The sequence below is a fragment of the Rattus norvegicus genome, chromosome 7 (genome assembly GCF_036323735.1).
Source record: "Rattus norvegicus strain BN/NHsdMcwi chromosome 7, GRCr8, whole genome shotgun sequence".
Classification (NCBI taxonomy): domain Eukaryota; kingdom Metazoa; phylum Chordata; class Mammalia; order Rodentia; family Muridae; genus Rattus; species Rattus norvegicus.
In genome coordinates this window covers 74,250,092-74,277,669 of record NC_086025.1, presented here as the reverse complement: position 1 = coordinate 74,277,669, position 27,578 = coordinate 74,250,092, and the positions used below count along the sequence as shown (strand labels likewise).

The following is a 27,578-nucleotide window of genomic DNA, read 5'->3' as shown; positions in this document are numbered from 1 at the left end:
AGTATATTTAAGTGATCCCAAAAGTTCCACCAGAGAACTACTAAAGCTGATAAACAACTTCAGCAAAGTGGCTGGGTATAAAATTAACTCAAATAAATCAGTTGCCTTCCTCTATACAAAAGAGAAACAAGCCGAGAAAGAAATTAGGGAAACGACACCCTTCATAATAGACCCAAATAATATAAAGTACCTCGGTGTGACTTTAACCAAGCAAGTAAAAGATCTGTACAATAAGAACTTCAAGACACTGAGGAAAGAAATTGAAGAAGACCTCAGAAGATGGAAAGATCTCCCATGCTCATGGATTGGCAGGATTAATATAGTAAAAATGGCCATTTTACCAAAAGCAATCTACAGATTCAATGCAATCCCCATCAAAATACCACTCCAATTCTTCAAAGAGTTAGACAGAACAATTTGCAAATTCATCTGGAATAACAAAAAACCCAGGATAGCTAAAGCTATCCTCAACAATAAGAGGACTTCAGGGGGAATCACTATCCCTGAACTCAAGCAGTATTACAGAGCAATAGTGATAAAAACTGCATGGTATTGGTACAGAGACAGACAGATAGACCAATGGAATAGAATTGAAGACCCAGAAATGAACCCACACACCTATGGTCACTTGATTTTTGACAAAGGAGCCAAAACCATCCAATGGAAAAAAGATAGCATTTTCAGCAAATGGTGCTGGTTCAACTGGAGGGCAACATGTAGAAGAATGCAGATCGATCCATGCTTATCACCCTGTACAAAGCTTAAGTCCAAGTGGATCAAGGACCTCCACATCAAACCAGACACACTCAAACTAATAGAAGAAAAACTAGGGAAGCATATGGAACACATGGGCACTGGAAAAAATTTCCTGAACAAAACACCAATGGCTTATGCTCTAAGATCAAGAATCGACAAATGGGATCTCATAAAACTGCAAAGCTTCTGTAAGGCAAAGGACACTGTGGTTAGGACAAAACGACAACCAACAGATTGGGAAAAGATCTTTACCAATCCTATAACAGATAGAGGCCTTATATCCAAAATATACAAAGAACTCAAGAAGTTAGACCGCAGGGAAACAAATAACCTATTAAACCCCTATTAAAAAATGGGGTTCAGAGCTGAACAAAGAATTCACAGCTGAGGAATGCCGAATGGCTGAGAAACACCTAAAGAAATGTTCAACATCTTTAGTCATAAGGGAAATGCAAATCAAAACAACCCTGAGATTTCACCTCACACCAGTGAGAATGGCTAAGATCAAAAACTCAGGTGACAGCAGATGCTGGCGAGGATGTGGAGAAAGAGGAACACTCCTCCATTGTTGGTGGGATTGCAGACTGGTAAAACCATTCTGGAAATCAGTCTGGAGGTTCCTCAGAAAATTGGACATTGAACTGCCTGAGGATCCAGCCATACCTCTCTTGGGCATATACCCAAAAGATGCCTCAACATATAAAAGAGACACGTGCTCCACTATGTTCATCGCAGCCTTATTTATAATAGCCAGAAACTGGAAAGAACCCAGATGCCCTTCAACAGAGGAATGGATACAGAAAATGTGGTACATCTACACAATGGAATATTACTCAGCTATCAAAAACAACGAGTTTATGAAATTCGTAGGCAAATGGTTGGAACTGGAAAATATCATCCTGAGTGAGCTAACCCACTCACAGAAAGACATACATGGTATGCACTCATTGATAAGTGGCTATTAGCCCAAATGCTTGAATTACCCTAGATCCCTAGAACAAAGGAAACTCAAGACGGATGATCAAAATGTGAATGCTTCACTCCTTCTTTAAATGAGGAAAAAGAATACCCTTGGCAGGGAAGGGAGAGGCAAAGATTAAAACAGAGACTGAAGGAACAGCCATTCAGAGCCTGCCCCACATGTGGCCCATACATATACAGCCACCCAATTAGACAAGATGGATGAAGCAAAGAAGTGCAGACCCACAGGAGCCGGATATAGATCGCTCCTGAGAGACAAAGCCAGAATACAGCAATACAGAGGCGAATGCCAGCAGCAAACCACTGAACTTGAGAATAGGTCCCCCGTTGAAGGAATCAGAGAAAGAACTGGAAGAGCTTGAAGGTGCTCGAGACCCCAAAAGTACAACAATGTCAAGCAACCAGAGCTTCCAGGGACTAAGCCACTACCTAAAGACTATACATGGACTGACCCTGGACTCTGTCCCCATAGGTAGCAATGAATATCCTAGTAAGAGCACCAGTGGAAGGGGAAGCCCTGGGTCCTGCTAAGACTGAACCCCCAGTGAACTAGACTATGCGGGGAGGGTGGCAATGGGGGGAGGTTTGGGAGGGGAACACCCACAAGGAAGGGGAGGGGGGAGGGTGATGTCTGTCCGGAAACCGGGAAAGGGAATAACACTTGAAATGTATATAAGAAATACTCAAGATAATAAAAAATAAAATAAAATAAAATAAAAAAAAGAATCTATAAAAAAAATAAATAAAATAAAATAAAAAAAACAAAAAAAAAGAATCTGAGATATAGGATAACAAACAAAAATATTAAGTAGGACACCTAGGAGAGAGCTACATGAGTTATTTATGGCTATACATATATGTGTACTTAAATCATATTCATATACCTATGAATAAAGTACATTTAAGTTTTATGGTACTTATAAGTATTTTGCTCTTAAATATTTATGCCAATAATAAGATAGTAACTGGACACAGCTACCGAGGAACCTTAGCTCACCCCTTATTTCTCTGCAAATACTATAATAAGTTTCATTTTGTGTGTGAATCCCCTAAATAATTGAAAGTCTTTCACTCTTGAAAAGATTAAATAGTCCCCTTGTTTATACTCCAAGAACTTATTAATTTAAAATAATAATATCTAGGAAGTAAATTGAAGCTCAACTTGTTTGAACCTCTTCATATCCCAAAATAATGGAGTTAGAAAATGAGATCTCATTGAATTATGTATTAGCTGGTTGTACAATGAGCTGTTAACAGGACACAGGACTCAATTAATTCACTGTGTGGACGTTCAGCAAATGCCAGTGAGATGAACTTAGACAAAAATGGGGAATTATGAAAACAAACTTTCCACACATTTCACATGAAAGCCATCATGTCATATCTAAGGCTAGCAGTTAAGGTATTTAAAATCAGATTTACATTTTGTTGACTTGAAATATTTTAAATGCAATGTCTGATGTGAGTTTTTAAATTCAAATTCCCCATGATCAAGAGGGTGCACATTCATTCAGTAGTGTTATATTAATCCTTAAAACCTAAACTATCTTAGCTGTGCCTGACATGGTGTGTACAGAGCCATAAAAACACCAGAAAGAAGCAAAACAGCAACAGAAAAAGTCTTGGGGCATTGCCTGGAAAATAAATTTTGCTTCGAAGAACATTGAAGACAGATTTTCCTTAGGGGTGTTGGGCAGGGGTAACATACTCTATGAGGTGGTCTCCAGTCAAAGGTATTCAAAAATTCTAAATGTTTTTGCTTTTGTTCTCGTTTTGATTGCTAATGGAAAACAAATCCCACTGGAAGAATTCAAAGCCAGGTTTTAAAGCTGGAACAAACAAAATATTACACAGTCTTTGGTTAAAGCTTAAAAGAAACCTGGAGGATTATGGGTTTCTGTGACCACATTTTATTCTATGTATGAAACCCTTGATAATAAAAATCTCAGTAAAAATAACTTTCATGCACTTGTTACTCTGATTTCTCACATAAAAGATTTGTATTTATCATTTCTGTTATTATAGTGCTGCTGCTGCTGGTGGTGGTGATAGTGATGATAATGGTAGTGATGGTGATGATGATGGTGGTGGTGGTGGTAGTGATGGTGATGATGGCAATAGTGATGATGATGGTGATGATGGTGATGATGGTGATGGTGGTGATTATGGTGATGATGGTGGTGATCGTGATGATGATGGTGAGGTGATAGTGGTGGTGGTGCTCTGGGAGAGGTAGAGTCTGATTCAAACTTTCTATTCTCCTAGTTATGTGTCTCTAGTTTTTCAAAATCAATTTGTTTCCTTTGCAGAAAGGTTCATTCATACTGATGATTCTGTACATCACCTACCACATGAGGAGGAATGTGTTAAAATTAGTAAGGTTAAAAAGAACATGTTGAAATAAACAAACATTTATCTTAACATTTGTTTCAAAAAACACAGTAGCACTTCAAAATATCTTTTGACTGGTATCACGATAAGATTGACTTGTGCATGTTTTAAATAAATTTAATGATGTAATAAGTTCAAATGACCTAACAAAAATAATACACATACAATAATGTGCATCCTAAATATATGCCTACAGCTATCTTTCTGGGTCTGCGTTACCTTATACAATGTGAGCTTTGTTGTTATATGAATTTAGCTGCAAATTTATTACTTCATCGTGTCTTTGCAGTTGTGTTAGTCCCCATCGTGTGTCTGTACCACATTTTCATTCTTCGTCCGTCAGTTGTTAAGACATTTCCGGTGTTTTCATTCCCTAGCTGTCGTGAGCACAGAGGTGGTGAAGGTGGCTGAGCAGGCATCTGTGGGATGAGTTATGAGACAGCTATCTCAACTGCTTTCATTTTTATTTAACATATCCCTTGCATAGCAGTATTTTGTCAAACCAACAGGATTTTCCCCTTCCATTTTCTACTTTCATGTTCTAAGAAAAATATTCAAGAATATGACTTTTTTTTTTTTGCAAAACTAGATTTTTTTTTTAAACCCTTGGGCTTATCCTGTGACCCGAAGCACCTTAATGACTAAAAATAGCCTTCATTCACATTCAGGTCCTCACAGATGCTTCTCTTATTTTCAATTTCCCTTGTCAATACGTTATAATCATTTTGGATTTTTTTGGTAATTCAGAATAATCTCATCCAGGATCCTTAATTTACCCATCTGAATAACCAATCCCTTTTGCTCTTTGAGAGGTTGCATATCCCATCAGTTTCCATTGATACCTTTAGGACAAAAAGAAGCCCTTTGTTTTTGTTTTGCTTCATTGACAAGTCACAGTATGTGACTACCAACCTATGGGGCAGTGTACTGTGTCATCAAATAGAAAACTTGGTTAGGTCAAGGGGGTTCAGAAACCCCAGTACCCTCATACCTGAAGACAGTAAGTGGTTTATCTACTCCTGACCAGGTCCCTGTCCTGGGTCACATGGCCATGACACCCCATAGAGAGGAATGTGACAATCAGTCACATAAGGACAGTGGCCTGAAGCCCCTCTACATGCAGATGAGGCATCCCTAACATCTCAGGCCAAGCTAACAGAAAGCATCTGTCTTTAGACCCAACCCAAAAATGTATATAAGATCCTATCCACAAGGAATTAATCACACGAGAGTTATTTCATCAAAGACCGTCTGAGAGTGTCTGTCATATAGAGCTGTAACACTTTGGGGAAGAGAGTTCTCTACCAAAGTTTTCACCCCTTCAAGCTCCTCCAGCCTACCCCAGACACTTCCCACTCGATGGTCCTGACTTTGCCTCCTAGCTACTGCACCTTTCTGCCAGCTGCTGCACCCCAACTGTTACCACTGCATAGTGTCAGCTTCTCCACACCAACTCCAGGGCAGTAACAGCCATGGAAGAGATCTGATACTCTTTGGAGAGTAAAGCCCTTTAGCCCCTCCGGCCTAGCCACAGCCCTACAGATCTCTGCAGATAGCAACTGGTACACAGACCAACAAGCACCAACTGCCTTCTTGGTTTCCTTTAGTTATCCCTACCCAGGTCATGTGTTACTTACTCTATGTTCTCCCAAGAGGCTCTGTGCAGTCCAGACATTGCTGTCAGCACAGAGCAGAGCTTTTTGGGGAAATGCACAGCATTCATTTTCAGACCCTCAGCAACACCTTTCACCTGGCACATGGTAGACCAGTTGAGTCTACTGATTAGAAGCAAATGTATCCGGTGCATTTGTTTATCCTGACTGCTATAACCACACAGCTGACCAGGATTAACAACTTTGGCATAAGGGTTATTATGTCTCATGTGTTATTTGATATTTATCAGAGCAATTTTCTTCAGATTTTAGATAGTAGCTGAGTGTGTGGGCATTGGTTCCAGACTGCCTGGGTTAGAATGTCAGCTTTAAGATTAATTAGCTATGATACTGACCACAATTAAATTACCAAGCAGAAACCAAAATACAAACATTCTTGACATTTCCTCAAATCCAGGCTGGGAAAGCTAACGTCATTGACGTCATGGGAATCTGGTGAAGATAAAAAAGACTCGTCATGGGAAACACACTGCACAGAGGAGCGTCACTGCCATCATGACATTAACAGGTATTCATTGACGGATGGCTAAGTTTCAGGCAGCCATTCTGATGAAATTTCATGCATAGTTCTTATTGTATAGTTGATCATAATTTCATGGTACAAACTTTGATTTCTTAATTTCTAATTCAGTAGTAGATTTAAAGAATTTACAAATTGTACCTTAAACCTGGGTTCATGACACTAATTTTAGTATTGATAATTTAATGTTACATGAGAATATTCCATCATTGTGTGTGTGTGTGTGTGAGAGAGAGAGACAGACAGACAGACAGACAGAGACAGAGAGACAGGGAGACAGAAAGACAGAAAGACAGAAAGAAACAGAGAGATAAACTGACTTGTGACCAAACATTTATATTTCTAAGCATGCTTTACTCTGTGAAAATGTCATCTAGTTTGATTGAAGATAGTCTTTGTAATAAATATATAAGTATTGTAGGCATAAAGGAAGACTTAGTGGAGGGGTTGAGAAGGATATCCCTTTGACACAGATAAACAATCTTTTATTTTGAACTATCTAGCAAGAGCTTCTTTTGAGGGCTATCTCCAGGAGAAGGCTTCTTAGAACACTCTGATAATTAATAATACTGCATTTCTATTTATAGATAAGTCCCATTTATTCCTGAAAATTGATGGGTTTTATCTCATAAAAGATGTCTTGATTATGGTTTCTTCTCCTGTTTCTCCCAGTTCCTCCTCACAACCCCTCCATCTGGATTCACCCATTTCTATCTCTCTTCAGAGAGCAAACATGCTTCTGAGAGATGGTAAGAAAATATAATAAGAGAGAAGAAAAAACTTACATATCAGAATATAACAAAGAGAAGAAAAAGAGCCCAAGAAAAAAAGGAAAAGAAAGAAATATAGATGCATAGACCCACTCATTTGCACAGTCGAGAAACCCATTTAAAAAAACTAACAATTGGAAACTGAATATATGCAATGGACCCGTAAGACATAAAATACAGTAAAATATATAAAATACAACAAAAATAAAAATAGGATGAAGCTCAAAAAGAAAAAATAGACCTGACACCACATAATGGAGCAAGGCACCCTCCAAAGACATCACTGAGTTCCTTCTGTTGACCTTCACTGACCGTCGTGTAGCCTACTCTTGAGACCAGTTTGTTTCCCCGGTGAGATTGGCTTTCAAACTAGAATTAATTGTTATTTTTATGTATTATTGTTATTTGCCAATGGTTATCATTCGGGGATAGGTTCTAGATTAGGGATGAGAGTGTGTGTCCATTTCTCCTTTCAGCTTCTAGGTCCCCATCTGGTATGGAGCTAAGAAAGCCCAGTGCATGCTGCCACAGTTTCTATGAGCTCACCTGTGCTTGGATCGTGTTGATATAGAGGACCTTGTTTCCATCCTCTCTGTATCTCATCTGACTTTCTTCCTCTTCTTCAGGGTTCTCTGAGCCGGGAGGGGAGGGATTTATGGAAGCATGCTATTTAGGGTTGAGTATTTCATGGTCTCTCACTCTCTGCATATTGTCTAGCGGGTGGTCTCTGTACTTGTTCCCGTCTCTGCAGGAGGAAGCTTCATCGATGAGAACTGAACAAGGCACTGATCTACAAGTATAGAAAAATGTCATTCAAGTCATTTCATTCCCAGAACATTAGGAATGCTCCTGGTCATTAGCAGAACAGTATTTGACCTACACTCAGGTTCTTGGTTTCCCAAGAAGTGTCATGTATGCATTCCGTCCTGTGGACTTTAATAGAACTCAGATATTGATTGGATACTCCCACAAACTTCATGCTAGCATTGCACTAACATATCTTGCATAATAGATAAAAAGTTCATACCTGGGTTGGTGTGTTTCTCCTTTGGTAGCATGCAGAGAACATTTTGTACCCAAGGCTCTAGAACAGATGTGAAGGCTCTATGTTTTAGATCACCTTCACACATGTATAAATTTTAGGAAGCTTCTACTATATTAGGGTCCAATATTCCCCATCAAATCGCCATTAAATTTAGCTGTCTGTCCCTAGATTTCTCCTTCATCCCCTCTTCATATCTTGTCCCTCTTTTTTAATTAATTAATTTATTTTTATTGGATATTTTATGTATTTATCTTTCAAATGTTATCTACTTTCCCCTTCTCCCATTCATTCCCTTTCACCCCCTCTTTATGAAGATATTCTCCATCTCGCCCACCCACTCCCACCTCAACACCCTGGCATTCCCCTACACTGGGGAAACAAGACTTTAGAGGACCAAGGGCTTTTCCTGAGTCTCTCCATGTGTACTCTTTGGATGGTAGATTAGTCCCCAGGAGCTCTGGAGATTCTAGTTGGTTGATATTGTTGTTCATCCTACAAATTGTTGCAAACCCCTTCAGCTCCTTCACTCCTGACTCCTCCATTGGGTCCCTGTGCTGAGTCTGATGGTTAACTGCAAGCATCCTCGTCTGTATCAGTAACGCTCTGGCAGAGCCTCTCAGGAGACGTCCATATTAGGCTCCTGTAAGAAGCACTTCTTAGCATCAGCAATAGTAACTGGGTTTGGTGGCTGCATATGGGATGGATCCCCAGGTAGGACAGTCTCTAGATGACCTTTGCTTCAGTTTCTGCTCCACAATTTGTCCTTGTATTCCTCCCATGAGAGACCCTCCCCCGTTTTGGTGAGAAAAGGCTTATTAGGCTCACATGTCCCAATCACAGTACATTTTTGAGAGAAGTTAATGTTGGAACTCAAACAGAAACCTGGAGGTAGAGCTGTGGATGGGTGCTGCTTACTAGTTTGCTCCCTGTTCCTTGCTCAGCCTGCTTTCTTATGTAATACAGTACTAACTTCCCCGAGAAGGCACTGCCTACGAGAGTTAAGTCTTCCCATATCAATCCTTAGTCAAGAAAGTGCCCCACAGATTTGCCTACAAGCCAATTTGTTGGTGAAAATTCTTCAGTTGTCATTCTTCCCCAACCCCCACCTCCCCAAGGCTCCTGCTTTGTTTGTTTGGACTTTTGTGTTACTGAGACAGGATCTTACACTGTATCCCAGGCTGATCTGATACCGAGTGTTCCAAGCTGTCCTAGAACTTGTACCAATTCTCCTGCCTTAGTCCCCCAGCCTCCTGTAAGCATGGCTTCCAAGTATAACAACCATACTCAGCTCTCCACACCTAGACTTTTCATCTGTAAGATTTGATAATCTCTCTCTGGGGCCTCCAGTACATCTTTTACTTATTTACCCGACGGTGTTCTGATGCTATGTATGTGTTCCTTGTTCCTACTGCAGACAAAGCTTCTGCAGACAGATGCTAGGAAGGTGCTGAAAAATACTTAAGTATCAAATACATTAAACTAATGGTGACTAGCCTCAGACAAAGTAAGATGGACGCTAACTGAGTCAGTAAATTGATTCGGGGTACATTCCTGGGAGCGTAATGGTTTTTCAAAGGAAAAACCAGTTAAAATGAAAGAAGGAAAATGTTTTTTCCTATTATTTAGAATGAACATATTTTAAATTCATTCCAACTACCTGAAATTCCTCTTTGAAAGATCTGTGTATTTAGGACCAACTTTTATTCTTATTGTTTCCATTGTTTTCTACTAAAAAAATCCTATACTTTTTTCAAAAGACAAAGTATTCCATAAGTTTTGAATCATAAAAAGAATCGGCACCTGGAGACTTATGACAAAATAAAAATCTCTTTTTCTCTAAGATAATTTTCTCATATCTTTATGTCTCTATTTATATAATTTGCTTCACTTTCATTTTTAAATAGTTTATTCTATAGAGAATTCCACATACATTAAGTTTCTGGCAAGCACCAAGCTAGTCTGAAAAAAGAAAAGCTGATGTCCCACATATGTATCCCTTTCTTAATCCCTAGAAGCTGTAAATATTACCTTACACGTCAAAAAGTGAACATTCATCTTATCTTCAATATGAGTCTTTATAGACATAAGGATCATCAGATTAAGATGTCATTCTGAATTGTTCTGGGATCTGGCTGCCATCACAGTGTCTTCAGGAGAAAGAGCCAAAGGATGGTACACCCATGCAGATACACACGCTTACACACGAGGCTTTATATGTAAACAAATGCATGTATGCACACACCCATGTGTTTCCTGGGTGTGTCTTGGGTTTTTGTTGAGCACCCATGCACGAGAAAGTGAATTAGAGTCAAAACAAACTGAGGTAATATAACAGGAAGCAAAAAGAAGCATTAATAAATCTCTAAAACCTTTCAAGTGAGTGGCAAGGAATGAATTGTCTTTGTATATGACAATGCCTTCAATTCATTTCAATTTCAGGTTCTGGTTTGGTGGAGTTTCAATTTCAGGGGCCAAGTTTATTGGAGTTTGTTATAATAACTCACAGAAATTATTTTAGCTGTTTGATGTCTTTACATTTTAAAATATATCCAAGAGGAAGTCTTAGTGGCTAATATATTCCTGTCTTGTCATTTAGAGAAGGAGCTGAACTAGTAATTCAATCCACTAAGATTTGTTTTAGATTGACATTTTTAGTAAGTCACATCAAGGCTGAGGGCAAATCAATACAAATTGTATGATGCCAGCTTGAAATTCTCAAGTACTTCCAGCTTGAATGCATGTTGATCAGCAACCAGTAAAGTCAGTTTTCACTTAAGTCCATAAATGGGTGAGCAGCATGTACGAGTCTAACTAATTTCAATTGTATACAATTTTGCTTAACTTACTGTATATATCTACTAATTACAATGTTTTATTGGAGAAAATTTTCCAATAATCCAACTAAACTAAAATTTTACTTATCCATATAATTCATAGTCGTTCTGAAATTAATGTTTGTATTGGCTTCCACTGTGATGAAAACCAAGAATTTGTCATGCTTTGACAGCAAAAGCCTGTTTGAATCTCTCACCAGTCATTTTCAGAACTCATCTCCAATCCAAAGTGAGTTCAAATAGTTCCATATTTGCATCTTATAAATGAGGTAAATGAGATTTGAAAGACAATGAAAAAGGTTACTGAGATAGAAGTTAAAAGACCTCTGACCTTTTAGCCTCTCTAATCTTTACACTAATCATCCTCCACTAAGTTCTGATATCTTTTGGCTATGGTTGTTTTTAGTGATGCTTTTGTTTTGTTTTGTTTTGTTTTGTTTTGTTTTATGGACACAGGGGTGGTGGAATGGGTGGGGAAGGATGGGAGAGGATCTAATAGGTGTAGGCTTAGATTTTTTTTTTCACTACTTTATTTGGGGATCTTAAACAATTCAAATTCCCTTCAAACCCACTGACCAGAAGTAGGGGAAAAAGAAAGTTGATAGAAAAGGAGTTTTGTAGACCTGCTTAGAATAGTTCCTTGGGGCTATGCTACTCTTCATTGTCAGGATACCAGCAGTCCAGTTCAAAACAAGTCAGTAGTGGCAGCCGCACAATCCAGCAGAAACAGCAAGGCTCTGCTGAATCTGGACAAGTCTGTGAAAGCTGTCAGAACCAGTCAGAATACTATGAGAAGTTCTTTTGTGCATTTCTTTCTCTGAAATGAAGACCAGCGAAGACCATCAAAGACAATCAAAAATCAACAAAGCATTTCATGGCACAGCAATGCAATAACATCCTCTCACTGTTTGTGTGTTGAGTGTCTGTTTTCAGCAAAATATCACAAGTCTTCTCATAAGACAGCTTCCAAAAAACATCACGTGATACAACTGAATTGTTAAAGAAACCAGAAATTTCCACTTCACTTGGGGAAAGGGAAAGTGGGATCAAAATATATTGTATGAAAAAAATTAATAAAATAAAACAAATAACATGCAATAGAGTGGTATTTGAGCCTGTTTTTTGTACTTTTCTCCTTCTCTCTTATGAAATATAATGTAGGGATCAGGGGTACCTCAGTGCCCATGCCAATATACTCCCCTGAGAAATCATACCATGTAACTAACCTGATATAAAAGGGAGTTTGTTTTGGGGGAGAAAAGGGAGCAGTGGCCTGGAAAGGGGTTAGAGTCAGGCAGACAGGCGCACCATGAGGGCAGAGAAGTGGGGCGGGCAGAGGAGGACAGAAAAGACAGAAACAGGGAGAGAGACCAGCAAGGAACACATGGGAACAGAGAGAGAGAAAGAGAGAACTGGTTTGGGGAGCAATCCTTTTATATGCTGCCCACACGTGGCAGTGGCAGGTATGGAGAGAGAGGAGAGAGAGGAGAGAGAGGAGAGAGAGAGAGGAGAGAGAGAGAGAGAGAGAGAGAGAGAGAGAGAGAGAGAGAGAGAGAGAACTAAATGTCTGGGCTGTAAAGTTTAGGTTAGAGGGCAGGTTATTACAGGTAAGGACTAAAGGGCCCAGGTCTACTTTGGTATGTTAAATATGGACCTCAGATGTTTATCCATATCTGAATCCCAACATCCTATATATAATCAGTAATCTATCTAATGACGAAAGAATTAGGAATGAAGTTACATTACTTAGAGTAAGTACTACGTGTTCTTACTTTATCCTATAAGCTCTATTGTGCCTCAGATCAATTGACTCTAAAAATATACCAATTTTACTTAGGATTATTTATTTGTTTCTCCTTTCTTTTTCTTCAATTATCAGAAAATGTTCATTTTCCAGATGTCCAATTTAAACTGTCTCCACATCATCTACCACTCTGCTTTCTCATATCACTGATGTCCTTATACAATATGCGAACACAACTGCTTATCAGATTCAGTCATCACTTCTATCTGCAATGACAGTCTTTAACTGTTGAGTTGGGACCACAGAACTATTGGAAACCCCACAGAAACTCATTCCCTAAAATGTATTTATACACAAACGTACATAGGGTTTCTTAGAGGTCACAGGTAATACAGAACAGGGCCTAATCCCCGACTCAGAGCCCTTATCTCCATTGAGTATTTTCTCCGTCTGGGCGGATGTTACCACCTTCCATCATCTTCCATCTGACTTAGGGTTTGCTCTTTCTTCTCGTCTTCCAACTTCTTTCTCGAGCATATTTGTTAAGAAGATTTAAATATAAACATTCTAAAAGAAACCTCTGAGCGAAAGAACTGGAAGAGCTTGAAGGGGCTCGAGACCCCAAAAGTACAACAATGCCAAGCAACCAGAGCTTCCAGGGACTAAGCCACTACCTAAAGACTATACATGGACTGACCCTGGACTCTGACCCCATAGGTAGCAATGAATATCCTAGTAAGAGCACCAGTGGAAGGGGAAGCCCTGGGTCCTGCTAAGACTGAACCCCCAGTGAACTAGACTATGGGGGGAGGGCGGCAATGGGGGGAGGGTTGGGAGGGGAACACCCATAAGGAAGGGGAGGGGGAGGGGGATGTTGGCCCCGAAACCGGGAAAGGGAATAACACTCGAAATGTATATAAGAAATACTCAAGTTAATAAAAAAAAAGAAAAAAGAAAAAAAGAAAAGAAACCTCTGAGCATGGCAAGCCTGGGAAATGGCATCTTGGAGTCAGCACAATGTCTCATAAGAATTAAATATGTTCTATGTGTCTCTTCCCAGCTCTCAGTCCAGTGCTCAGATTGAGCAGACTGTGGTTTGAAGTCTCGATAGTGAAGGACCTGTAAACCAAACTGTTTACTATGATATAAAGTTTACCAGCACAATACTGCCTGCATTTTCAAAGGCCCGTGCTTCTCATTGCCTAAAGCCAAGGTTTTCGGCATGCGCAACCTCTGCATTCTGTCCTTAACCTTCCTGTCTAGCCCCATTTTGCACCTTTCTCTGTGGACTATATACAATAATCCAGAAGCACACTGGGCCCTTCCTCCCAGTTGGCTTTTCACATCAGCAACACATAATGTGCCAGGCTCAAGACCAACAGACCCTTCTCTTAGTGCCTACATCTGCTTTACTTAGAGTGAACCAAAGCATTGGACTTTCTTCCAGCTCTGTCACCCAAAATTTTATCCGTATTTCTAGTCTAACAACAACACTTCACTCTTCTCATTGCATTTACCACTTGTTTTATTGAGCCCCCATGCAGAGCATTGACAGTACAGCTCTGTCCTAATTTTATTATAAATTTCTTCCAGGCAATGGCTAAATTATTAGATTATGCAGATTTACCCTCCATGTATAGATGTTTCTCTATTATGGACATGGATATGCTATAAGTTTGTTGAATTTAATCAAAATCCTTTCTGGTTCTTGTACAATGCAATAGTCTTTGTTTCCCCTTCTTTTTTTTTGGTAATAAATACCAAACCTAAGGCATCATGAATGCTATTCAAACACTCAACCACTGCCAAACTCATTAGGTACAATTCCAGGTAGTAAAGCAGGAATGAATGTTAAATATGTGCCCCAGCTAAGACTCGGCAAAGCTGAAGAGTGAATGAAAAATGAGTGGAGTAGAAACCTATGCCTTTAAGGCAAGCAGAGAGCTTCTGGGTAAGTAATCCCATGAAGGTTAATTTGTAACCTCTGTTTTTAACATCATTTGATTGTGTGCTGTGACCTCCTACTGAGAACAGTTTTAGATCAAGTTACTTTTAGAAGCAGGTTTGAGAATCTATTCCTTTAGTCAGCTTTGGTGGATATTAACTGAATCGGATATAACATCTTTCCTGTGACTCATTCCTCGCCAGAGTCAGGAAGAAGTATTATTTCTATTCCTAAATTCCCAAAGAGGAAAGTAAGGCAAGAGAAGACTGTGTGGTTTGCTCCCATTTAGCATGAAATGTGGATAGCATATGTACTGACACAAAGCAACCAGACAGAGCTTTAATTGCTCATCTAACCTCCAGAAAGAGTCACCATCTGTTGAAGTTCTGAAGATTGTAAGATTATAAAACATGACAGAAAAGCTGAAAGCATAAGATAAACCTGGTACCTAGTCACCAATCCTAGAAGGATCCACAGGAAAATGTCAATTATCAGGTCATGTCAGCCAGGGAAGCAGATGGGCTTACCACAGATCTCTACCTCTCCCTCTTCTCCAAATTCCTAGCCTTGTAGTTGAACACTGGCTGCATCCCTGCCATTTCTTCCATCTCCAGAAGATCACACAGATCTTTTCCAACCTTCTATCTCACTCACCCTTTCCCACCTCAACCCCAATTAGCATTCCCAGGGAACCCACTACCCAAGCCTGCCAGAGAAGCAAAGTGGGTAGGTGAGCTTCAAATCTTCATTTACCCTCATCTCCTCCAAAAACAACCCCCACATCTCATCCCCAATCTGTGCATCAAACTAGATATTTTGGCCTCTCTGCATTCTTTGTTGTAAATTCTAGATGACTAAGCATATCATGTTGGGACACTTGGCTTTTCTACCCACTATGGACCCGCTCAATAGCTCTTTCCCAATTCCTGCTTAGTCCAGCTTGGCCATGACAAAAAGGGTGTGACATTTTTCCCACCCCTGGAACAGAGCCAGCAGGGCATGGACCCCCACAAGAGTTGATGATTGTTGTGGGGATAAAGCTTGTTTGTATAATAGTGTACATACTTTCATGTTTCTCCTTTGAGAAATGTCCTCTCTGCTAAAATAAATGACTTCGTGATAACCAGAGACAGCAGGAGTCTTGGAGGCAAGGGTGTGCCTATGTCTCAGTAATATGACAGAATGCTGTAACCTTTGCGACAGTCCTTAAGACTGTGGGAAAGAATGCTGAAAATGTGAACTCAAAACTATACAATTTCTCAACTATGCAAAGTAAAAGGGCACGATATGAATTGTATAAAGAGCCTTGCAGACCTAAAGGAACAGTTGCACTATGAGCCAGGTTGTCAGAAAACTACAAAAACAGCAGATACAAAGGCAAGCAGATTCATGAGTTCAAGGTCAGCCTGGGAGAAAGAGAGTTTAGGTCCAGACCTAGGCATCTTAGGAATGGTAGTTTCAGGGCAGGGGATCCATCCATCTAGCTTACCACCTGTGTTTAATAAAAACAGGAAGATCTCTGAATTCTTTTGCAACATTAAAGAAAAATTGTGTGCGTGCTATCTCTGTCTAACAATCCAAAGGCTGGGGTCACAGGATAAAAATCATGGGATAAACAAAAGGGAAACTGGATAATGACTGAACTGATATGTAGATAAAAGATATCCAGGACACAGTGAGAAGGCCAAACTTACTGATAATAGGTATAGAAAAGAGCAAAGATGCCCAACTTAAAGGGCCAGTAAATATCTTCAACAAAATTATAGAAGAAAACTTCCCTGACATAAAAAAGAGGTGCCCATGAACATACAAGAAGCCTACAGAACTCCAAATAGATAGGACTAAAAAAGAAATTCCTCCTATCACATAATAATCAAAACACCATATGCACAAAACAAAGAAAGAATATTAAAGACAGTAAAGGGAAAAGGTCAAGTAACATATAAAGGCAGATCTATCTGAATTACACCAGACTTCTCACCAGAGACTATGAAAGCCAGAAGATCCTGAGCATATGTCATACAGACCCTAAGAGAACACAAATGCCAGCCCAGTCTACTATATCCAACCAAATGCTCAATTACCATGGATGAAGAAACCAAGATAATCCATAACAAAACCAAATTTACACATTATCTTCCCACTAATCCAGCCCTACAAAGAATAATAGATGGAAACCTCCAACACAAGGAGGGAAACTACACCCTAGAGAAAGCAAGGAAGTAAGGGAGTCACCTTCTTGCAACAAACCCAGAAGAGCCGCACAAACATAATCCTACCTCTAACAACAAAAATAACAGGGAAGAACAATCACTGTTCCTTAATATCTCATAACATCAGTGAACTCAGTTCCCCAATAAAAAGACATAGACCAACAGACTGGATACATAAACAGGACCCAGCATTTTGCTGCATACAGGAAATGCACCTCAGTAACAAAGACAGACGCTACCTCAGAGTAAAAGGCTGGAAAAAAATTTCCAAGCAAATGGTGCCAAGAAACAAGCTGGATTAGCTATTATAATATCAAATAAAATCGACTTTCAACCAAAAGCTATCAAAAAAAATAAGAAAGGACACTTCATACTCATTAAAGGAAAAATCTACCAAGGTGAACTCTCAATTCTAAACATAATGCTACAAATGCAAGGGCACTCACAATCCTAAAAGAAACCTTACAAAAGCTCAAAGCATACATAATACCACACACAATAATAGTGGGAGACTTCAACATTTCATCCTAAGTTACCCCATGCTAACTTCTCTGAATTTACCAGATAAGTGGTCACAAATCAGGCCTTCACAGATACGAAAAGATTGAAATAATCCCATGTATCCTATCAGATCTCCATGGACTAAGGCTGGTCTTCAATGACATAAAAAACAACAGAAAGCCCACATACAATCGATCAGCTTGAAGAAGAATGCAAATGGACATTTTTATCTCCTTGCACAAAGTTCAAGGCCAAGAGGATAAAGGACCTCCACATAAAACCAGATACACGGAAACTAATAGAAGAGAAAGTGGGGAAGAGCCTGGAACACATAGGCACAGGGGAAATGCCCTGAACAGAACCCCATGGCTTATGCTCTAAGATCAACAATGGAAAAATGGAACCTCATAAAATTATAAAGCTTCTATAAGGCAAAGGACACTTTCAACAGGACATCCACAATATTGTCTGGATTTGATGGCTGCATATGGAATGGATCCCCCAGGTGGGGCAGTCTCTGGTCCTCACTTTGTCTCCATATTTCCTCCTGTGAGTATTTTTGTTTCCCCTTCTAAGAAAAACTGAAGCATCCACACTTCGGTCTTTTTTCTCTTTGAACTTCATGTGGTCTGTGAATTTTATCTTGGTTATTTCCAGCTTTTGGGCTAATATGCACTTATCAGTGAGTACATGCCATGTGTGTTACCTCACTCAGGAGGATAATTTCTAGTTCCATCCATTTGCCTAAGAATTTCATGAAGTCATTGTTTTTGATAGCTGAGTAGTACTCCATTGTGTAGATGTACCACATTTTCTATATTTATCCCTCTGTTGAGGGACATCTGGGTTCTTTCCAGCTTCTGGCTATTATAAATAAGGCTGCTATGAACATAGTGGAGCATGTGTCCTTGTTATATGTTGGAACATCTTTTGGGTATATGCCCAGGGGTGGTATAGCTGGGTCCTCAAGCAGTACTACGTGCAATTTTCTGAGGAATGTTTTGTTTTTCCTTTCATGTTGGTTTCCTGTAATAACTTTATTTTTTATTCATTTATTTCCACAGTCTATTTTCTTACAAGGGAAACTGAGTGTATTGGTTTGAGGCCTGATTCTTTTTCTGTGTAAGGCAACTGTTAGTTTAAAATTAGATTTTTTGATATATCAAAAAATATCCACAGATTTTAACATGGATTTTTTTTCAGTTAGCACCAACAACTTCATATTTCAATGTTTTGGTCCACATTTTTGTTATCAGGTAAAACAGCTTATATGTCTTAAAAATGTTTTACAATCTTCAAAGATGTATTTAATAGTTCAGAATATAGTCCATCTTCCTCGGGGCATTCTGTGTCTTGTAAGGAATGTCTGCTCTGCTGTTGTTAGAATTTTATGAGTGTATCTGAGTAATTGGCAAGATGGCTCAGTGGATCTAGGCACTGGCCACCAAGCCCAGTGATCCAAAGTTCAATCCCCGGGCCATTACAGTAAGAAGGAACTGAATCCCACTAGTTGTCTTCTGATCTCCACACACCTTGGCACACATATGATAAACACGCACACAGCGTTTTTAAAGTCTAGTAGGTGAACATCTTTAAATTTTTCTAATTTTAGTACAACTATTTAAGTTTTTATTTTTATAAATTTAATTTCTGATTATAATGCTTACAATGCAGCCATTCTTTACAAGGTAGTGACATACAGCTGCTCCCTCTGGTGGCCGAGATAAAACTTGCATATCTTTAAAATGATGGAGCTAAAGTGCTACCATCACTGTCTTTGAATATTCTTAGCATGAAGCATTTCACTAAGGTGTTACAAATAAATGCTGAGTTTGAAAATCATTTTTATCATCACAGGTTTAACTGTATTTTTTACTAGTTCCTCAAGTCATGATTTTCTATAATTTTTATGTTAACACTGAAAACTAGTGTCTGTGTCATACATGCAATAAGTTAACGATAATCTTTACTCTGTCAACCTGTAATATTTAATTCTTTAATCAGTCAGTTATTTCATATGCAGAAACTAAATACAGATTACCCGTACATATGTGTTAAATTGGACATCTAAATGTTAATATTATTGGCAAGAAGATACCTTGGTCAGTAGAGGGCTTGTCTTACGGTCAGGAGGCTCTGTCTTAGGATTTCCATTGCTGTGAAAAGACACTGTGACCAAGGACACTGTGTCTTATAAAGGACAATATTTAATTGGGACTAGCTTACAGGGTCACAGGGTCAGTCCATTATTATCAAGGCAGGAAGGGTTATCTAGAGAGTCATGTTGCTAGAGAAGGGGCTGAGAGTTCTGTCTTGATCAAAGGGCAACTGGAAGAAGTCTGATTTCCAAGCAGCTAGGAGGAGGATCACTTAAAGCCTGTCCCTGGGGCTTATAAATGACAGTCTTTGTGTTCAGTGGTGGGTTTTCTTGCTATGAATCTTAAAGTCTACCTCCACAGTGACACACTTCCTCCAACAAGGCCATGCCTCCTAATAGTGCCATTTCATGGGCCAAGAATATTCAAACCACCACAGACTGAGTTCATTCACATAAAAAGCTGGGTGCCGTGTCAGGACCTATAATCTCGCTGCTGGGAAGATGGAGACAGGCAGATCACTGGGGCTCACTAACCAGTCATCTTAGCTTAATTGGTCAGCCTTGGATCTCAAGGGATCCTTGTCTAAAAAAAGATGAGCATCTCCTGAGACACCCAAGTTTGGCATCTATCCTACACATGCCCAGACACAAATGTAAGATGGGTAAACCCAGTCCAAATGACTCTTTGGTGGGAAATTTGAAAGAGATTCCTGGTGAGGAAGCCCACCACTGAATACAGAGACTGTCTGTCATCTACAAGCCCTGGAGACAGGCCTGCAGCAGATTCTCATACAGCCTTGACATGGCAACGTTGCATACACAAACTTCCTTGAAGGCACAGTTGAATGAACTTTCTCAGAATAAGCCTTCCGGATCAGAGTTGGTGTTTCCTCTGTATAAATCATCAAGAACTCCTTTAAGTTCATTTTTGTGTAACTTAGTATACTCAGAATTGCTAAGTGAATTTTCATCATTAATATGAGAAATCCAAAAGTGCTTGTAGCCCGTAGGGAGGCTCGGTTTAGAGGAACCCAGACAGTTCACATGGTCAGACTTCCTGCTGGGTTTGCTGGTGCAGAAAGTTACACTGCCTCCCAGAGAGAAGCGGGGATTCAGGTAGAGATGGCTGAGTCGCAGCAAAAGTTCTTTCTTCTGGCCCGATGCCCGTCCCGCACTGAACGGATCAACACTGACCACACACTTCTAGAACCAGAAGCTGCCGCCCACAGTATCAGAACAGCACAAAAGACAATGGGTGTAGCATTACATTTAGATTTGCTCCTGAAGCACATCTGGTTTTGACCTGGTTTGAATTGACTTTATTTATTATTTACTTTGCTGTTCTAGCAGTTCTTGCCAATTTTGTCGTAATCTTGCAGACAAGCATCTTCACTGAACACTTGTGTCGGTCTGATGCCCTTAATTCTGGGTCATTCATTTTAAACAGTTGGAAGTTCTGCTTATTTTAGATAGAAAATAGAAGAGACAAAAGGAATGGAAATTATTCCTCCATTAAATGTGTGCTTCGGTTGTTTTGATTCTCTCAGGTGCTTTAGAGAGTTCTAATCCTCTTCATGTCTACTCTCTTCACACTCATGATCAATATCCTTAGCTGATTCTTCCGTGGTCCTGCTCACAGATCAATGAACAGAGCTCTCATACTAACCTCTTGGCATAACCTAATCAGCTTTTTCATTCCAATATGTCATCTGGGCTCTATGGGGACCTCACTCTCATAAAATCGGTGCAGTAGTAGCAATGTTCACCTAGTTTCCTGGCCCTGGTAACTATCGAGCTGCATTGACTCTTTGTTTAGTAAATATGTCATCTACTACTTGGGAAAGTATGCCTGTTCCAGTCATTCAAGGATCCTATGTCTTCCATGCTGGGGAAGCATGGCTCCTTGTGCAGAGTTCCTCCATGTTCTGCTGGTCTCCTCTCTTTACCATCACTCTTCTAAACACAGGGCTGAAGGTAAGTGGAGGGAAATCTCCATGGAGCTGCCCAGGCTTTAATCATATCCACAGGATCCTGCTTATCACCATGACACAGTCAGCTTTGTGTGCCTAGGATTAACTATGCTCTCCTAAGAAGCTGTGTGCAGGAATGTCACAAGTGCCTGTGGAGACGAGCTAAGTCATCAGCAGCGTGTTTCCTCCTTTAATCTCTGCAAACAGAAAACAAAGAGGAGAATGCACAGAGGAGGCCCGTCCACTCGCTTGGCCTGAGGATAGGATGCCATAGCCAAAACACATCTCGGTTGTCCTGGGGTTATATAGTATGCATTCCAATGGGCTTTCTTGTTTCTGTTTCTGATGTTTCTAGACTTAACAAAAAAGAAACTACTGAAGGATAAAGTCTTTTTTTCCTGTCTGGAATTTTATATCTTGCAATATTTCACACATGAATTGAAAACTACTGCCCGTTAAAGGAGTGAGATTAACCTCACCAAAGGAGTAGGAGAGATTAAGCAAGGTTTTGGGTTTGTTTGCCTTCTTGTTTTTGTTTGGTTTTAATAACACACGCAATGGTTCATTGGTTTCATGAATCTTTGGTTCATTTATTCAACAGTGTGAGTTTCATTCCTTCTTTGTAGATGAGATAATAGGTTATTTAGTTATGAAATGTTTGTCAACTCCATGATGTCACAGAGATGTTTAGTTTTGAAGTCATGTATACTTTCTAAAGCTTATATCCATTTCCCCTAAATGCTTTAAACTTTCAATCATATAAAAACTTTATTAATGATTTGATTTATTTTTGTCACACATAGCCATACATTTGGTTAAAAAAAATTTGTTCTAAACACTGAATCAAATACCTACAAAGCACCAAAAAAAGTGTTATATTTCAATGTTGAAGAGGAAAAAATAAATAGAAACATATATAAAATTACTTAGAAAATATGATTCTTAATTTAGGAGGCAGATAATTTTTTGAAATTATCTAAATCTATATAATAATACAAACTATGTTTTTCATTAACTGTATATATTGTATGTTTATTTGTAAAAATATATGTAAAATACTGGGTAAGAAATAACGTATCTCTATATATTGTAGTACTGTAAGTATAGCACCCCTAATTAGATTATAACATTGAACTTTTTTCAGAAGACCCCATTGAGTAGGCATTTTAATGCTGTTGTTTGATAAAGCATACTGATTCTGTAGGAATGAGTCAGTGAAAGGAGGCTAATGAAGTTGATTTAGGCACCAAACCCTCTACTCAGGATCCTCTGCCAGGTGCTTGATGCAAAGAGTGTTTTCCTTTGCTAAGAATGCACTGCAAATGGGAATATAGATGTACATTCACATTCTCCTCACATCCAAGTTGTACTTCAAAACCAAAATGATGAAAGTCATAGTGTACAGATCCTGGTTTCCATTTCTGTATTCTAAAACCACAACTCTTCATTTCTTAGATTGGAGGTCAAGTGTGTGTGTCATGGACTACAAAGATCTTCCTCTTCGATTGACATTACAAGAGAAATTTCAGGTGTGTTTTCTTCCAGTGAGGTATATTTGGCAAAAGAAGAAATTCTTTCCAAGTGTGTTGTGAAATATCAGAGAATGCTGAGTGAGAACTACTTGTGTCTTTTCCTGAGGTTTCCAATGTTGTGGATTCATTACTTGTATGTACTTTTGTTTTCCCAATGAGAATATACAAGAGCAGGCCCTGTGCTTCTCTTCACTGGGGAGCCTGGTGCACCTGTTTCAGTGCCAATCACTCGACCAATTGTTTGAGGAATGAATCTGGGATTGATCCGTGTGTCTTGGAAACGACTTTTCCTTCTGTCATTTGGCTTTCAGCATGGAAGATAGTCATGAATGCTAAGGAGGCTAGAATTGTTTCCTCTGTCCATGCTCCCACAACTGTGCCTCATGACAATTTAGTCTTCTGTATGTTTTCAAACTAGCAAGGGAGCTTACCGATTCTGGACTTCCTTTTGCATGAAAATAATTTTCATTTTAATAAAAATCCTTCAGAATACCTTAAAATCATCATCATATGTGCCTATTCAATCAAAGAATCAAGGCATGCATGTATGCCTAAGTTTTAGTCACCCTTGCCACAGTGTAAATCTCTCACTTTATGGGTCTCAGTATATGAGTTCACTCTCCTAACACTACTTCTCTTCCCTCCCTGTCCTGATCTCCAGACCTCCACGGTTTAAATCAGTATATCAAAAGAAACAACAGAAAACTTACAAACTAACAGGAACTGAAAACTCACAATTGAATGAAAATTGGGTCAAGACTTAGAATTCAGACTTTCTAGAATTGAATGAAGAAGAATATACAACATACTTAAACCTATAGAGCAAAATGAAGGTATTTCTAAGAGTCAAGTTCATCGCACTAAATACCTACAAAAAATAAAATAAAATAAAATGTGGAGGGAGAGATCACGCACACACAAACACACACACACAGAGGAAGAGCGAGAGAGAGAGAGAGAGAGAGAGAGAGAGAGAGAGAGAGAGATGAGGAGAGGGGAAGATACATTCAAACTCGGGGCTGAAATCAATAAAATAGAAGCAAATGATGCAAATTGGTGAAATTGGAGATGAAAAAGAGGTAACAACATACTGAGAACATCTAGATAATCATAAGGACTTACTTTAAAAACTTATGTTCTACCAAATTGGAATATCTAAAAACATAGGTAATTTTCTTGGTAATTTACCAAGGTGAATGAAGATTAGATAAACAACTTAAGCATACCTATAATTCCCATGGAAAAGAGAAGCAGTCATTAAAATCTCCCAGCCAAAAAAGTCCAGGTCCAGACAGTTTTATGGCAGAATTCCACCAGACTTTTAAGGGAGAGTTAATGTCAATATTTCTCAAATCATTCCACAAAATAGAAACAGAAAGAATATTTCCCAAATTGTTCTACAAGATTATAGTTACCCTGATACCCAAACCACATAAAAACCCAACAAGGGGAGAATTACAAACCAGTTTCCCTTATGTGGTGTTTTGAATAGGAATGGCCCAATTATTTCATGTGTTTGAATGCTTGGTCACCAGGAACTATGAGGAGGTAGGGTCATGTTGGCGGAAGTATGTCATAGGGGAGGGGGTGGATTGAGGTCTCAGATGTTCAAACCAGGCATAGTGTGGCTGTCTCTTCCTGCTGCCTGCCAATCTTGATGTAGAACTCTCAGCTCCTTCTCCATCACACTCCATGTCTGCCTACACACTGCCTTGTTTCGCACCATAAAAATAATAAACTAAACCTCTGGAACTGTAAGCCAGCTCCAATTAAATATTTTCCATTATAAGAGTTGCTGTAGTCACAGTGTCTTTTCAGAGGAATAGAAACCCTAAGACACCTTATGAACATAGATGCAAAAATGCTTAATGAAATGCTTAAAAACAAAATCCAAGAACACATCAGAAAGATAATGTACCAAAATCAAATAGGTTTCATCTCAGAGATACAGGAATGGTTTAACATACTTAAGTCTATCAACACAACCCACCATGTAAAGAAACTGAAAGACAAAACCACAAGAATATCTCATTCGATGAAAAAAATGGCCTTTGACAGAATTCAATAACCATTTATAATATAATATAATATGATATAATATAATATAATATAATATAATATAATATAATATAATATAGAAGTCCGGCAGAGATTGTGGGCATATGGGCTATACCTAACATAATAAAAGCAGAAAGCCGCTTCCTGGTTGCTGCCGCTGCAGAGAGCCCGTGGGCAGCACCCCATGAGCGAACTTGAGCCTCGGGACCACAGGTAAGACCAAATTTTCTGCTGCAAGAAAGCTGCCTGGTGAGCTTGGGACACACGGAAGCAGAATTCCTCTAGGACCGGGCACGTTCTGTGTTTACGGGAAGTCCCACACCGCGGATCCCGGCCCGCAGCAGCTCTCTGCTCCCAGACCCCGTGAGAGAGAGACCCAACCGCCTGGTCAGGTGGGCACTCCTGAGGCTGCAAAGCAGAAGAGACCACCAACACTGCTCACCCCTGCCCACATCCCTGGCCCAAGAGGAAACTGTATAAGGCCTCTGGGCTCCCGTGGGGGAGGGCCCAGGAGCGGCAGGACCCCTGCCTGAGACACCGCTGGAACCTGAAGAAAACAGACCGGATAAACAGTTCTCTGCACCCAAATCCCGTGGGAGGGAGAGCTAAACCTTCAGAGAGGCAGACAAGCCTGGGAAACCAGAAGAGACTGCTCTCTGCACACACATCTCGGACGCCATAGAAAAAAGCCAAAGACAGTCTGGAACCCTGGTGCACTGAAGCTCCCGGAAGGAGCGGCACAGGTCTTCCTGGTTGCTGCCGCTGCAGAGAGCCCGTGGGCAGCACCCCACGAGTGAACTTGAGCCTAGGGACCACAGGTAAGACCAAATTTTCTGCTGCAAGAAAGCTGCCTGGTGAACTCAAGACACAGGCCCACAGGAACAGCTGAAGACCTGTAGAGAGGAAAAACTACACGCCCGAAAGCAGAACACTCTGTCCCCATAACTGACTGAAAGAGAGGAAAACAGGTCTACAGCACTCCTGACACACAGGCTTATAGGACAGTCTAGCCACTGTCAGAAATAGCAGAACAAAGTAACACTAGAGATAATCTGATGGCGAGAGGCAAGCACAGGAACCCAAGCAACAGAAACCAAGACTACATGGCACCATCGGAGCCCAATTCTCCCATCAAAACAAACATGGAATATCCAAACACACCAGAAAAGCAAGATCTAGTTTCAAAATCATTTTTGATCATGATGCTAGAGGACTTCAAGAAAGACCTGAAGAACTCCCTTAGAGAACAAGTAGAAGCCTACAGAGAGGAATCTCAAAAATGCCTGAAAGAATTCCAGGAAAACATAAATAAACAAGTAGAAGCCCATAGAGAGGAGACACAAAAATCCCTGAAAGAATTCCAGGAAAACACAATCAAACAGTTGAAGGAATTAAAAATGGAAATAGAAGCAATCAAGAAAGAACACATGGAAACAACCCTGGATATAGAAAACCAAAAGAAGAGACAAGGAGCTGTAGATACAAGCTTCACCAACAGAATACAAGAGATGGAAGAGAGAATCTCAGGAGCAGAAGATTCCATAGAAATCATTGACTCAACTGTCAAAGATAATGTAAAGCGGAAAAAGCTACTGGTCCAAGACATACAGGAAATCCAGGACTCAATGAGAAGATCAAACCTAAGGATAATAGGTATAGAAGAGAGTGAAGACTCCCAGCTCAAAGGACCAGTAAATATCTTCAACAAAATCATAGAAGAAAACTTCCCTAACCTAAAAAAAGAGATACCCATAGACATACAAGAAGCCTACAGAACTCCAAATAGATTGGACCAGAAAAGAAACACCTCCCGTCACATAATTGTCAAAACACCAAACGCACAAAATAAAGAAAGAATATTAAAAGCAGTAAGGGAAAAAGGTCAAGTAACATATAAAGGCAGACCTATCAGAATCACACCAGACTTCTCGCCAGAAACTATGAAGGCCAGAAGATCCTGGACTGATGTCATACAGACCATAAGAGAACACAAATGCCAGCCCAGGTTACTGTATCCAGCAAAACTCTCAATTAACATTGATGGAGAAACCAAGATATTCCATGACAAAACCAAATTTACACAATATCTTTCTACAAATCCAGCACTACAAAGGATAATAAATGGTAAAGCCCAACATAAGGAGGCAAGCTATACCCTAGAAGAAGCAAGAAACTAATCGTCTTGGCAACAAAACAAAGAGAATGAAAGCACACAAACATAACCTCACATCCAAATATGAATATAACGGGAAGCAATAATCACTATTCCTTAATATCTCTCAATATCAATGGCCTCAACTCCCCAATAAAAAGACATAGACTAACAAACTGGATACGCAACGAGGACCCTGCATTCTGCTGCCTACAGGAAACACACCTCAGAGACAAAGACAGACACTACCTCAGAGTGAAAGGCTGGAAAACAACTTTCCAAGCAAATGGTCGGAAGAATCAAGCTGGAGTAGCCATTCTAATATCAAATAAAATCAATTTCCAACTAAAAGTCATCAAAAAAGATAAGGAAGGACACTTCATATTCATCAAAGG

At 39.6% G+C, this 27,578-nt stretch overlaps 1 long non-coding RNA gene across 1 annotated transcript in view; it reads left to right on the top strand.

The window, feature by feature from the left end:
- The window catches only part of LOC102556196 (uncharacterized), a 58,611-nt gene extending 35,553 nt beyond the window's left edge, over nt 1–23,058 (top strand). Inside the window, exons 6-7 of the long non-coding RNA XR_001838919.3 lie at nt 6,199–6,309; nt 22,897–23,058. This is a non-coding gene — a long non-coding RNA (uncharacterized LOC102556196). The remainder of the gene's footprint in view (nt 1–6,198; nt 6,310–22,896) is intronic.
- Nucleotides 23,059–27,578: the final 4,520 nt, after the last annotated feature.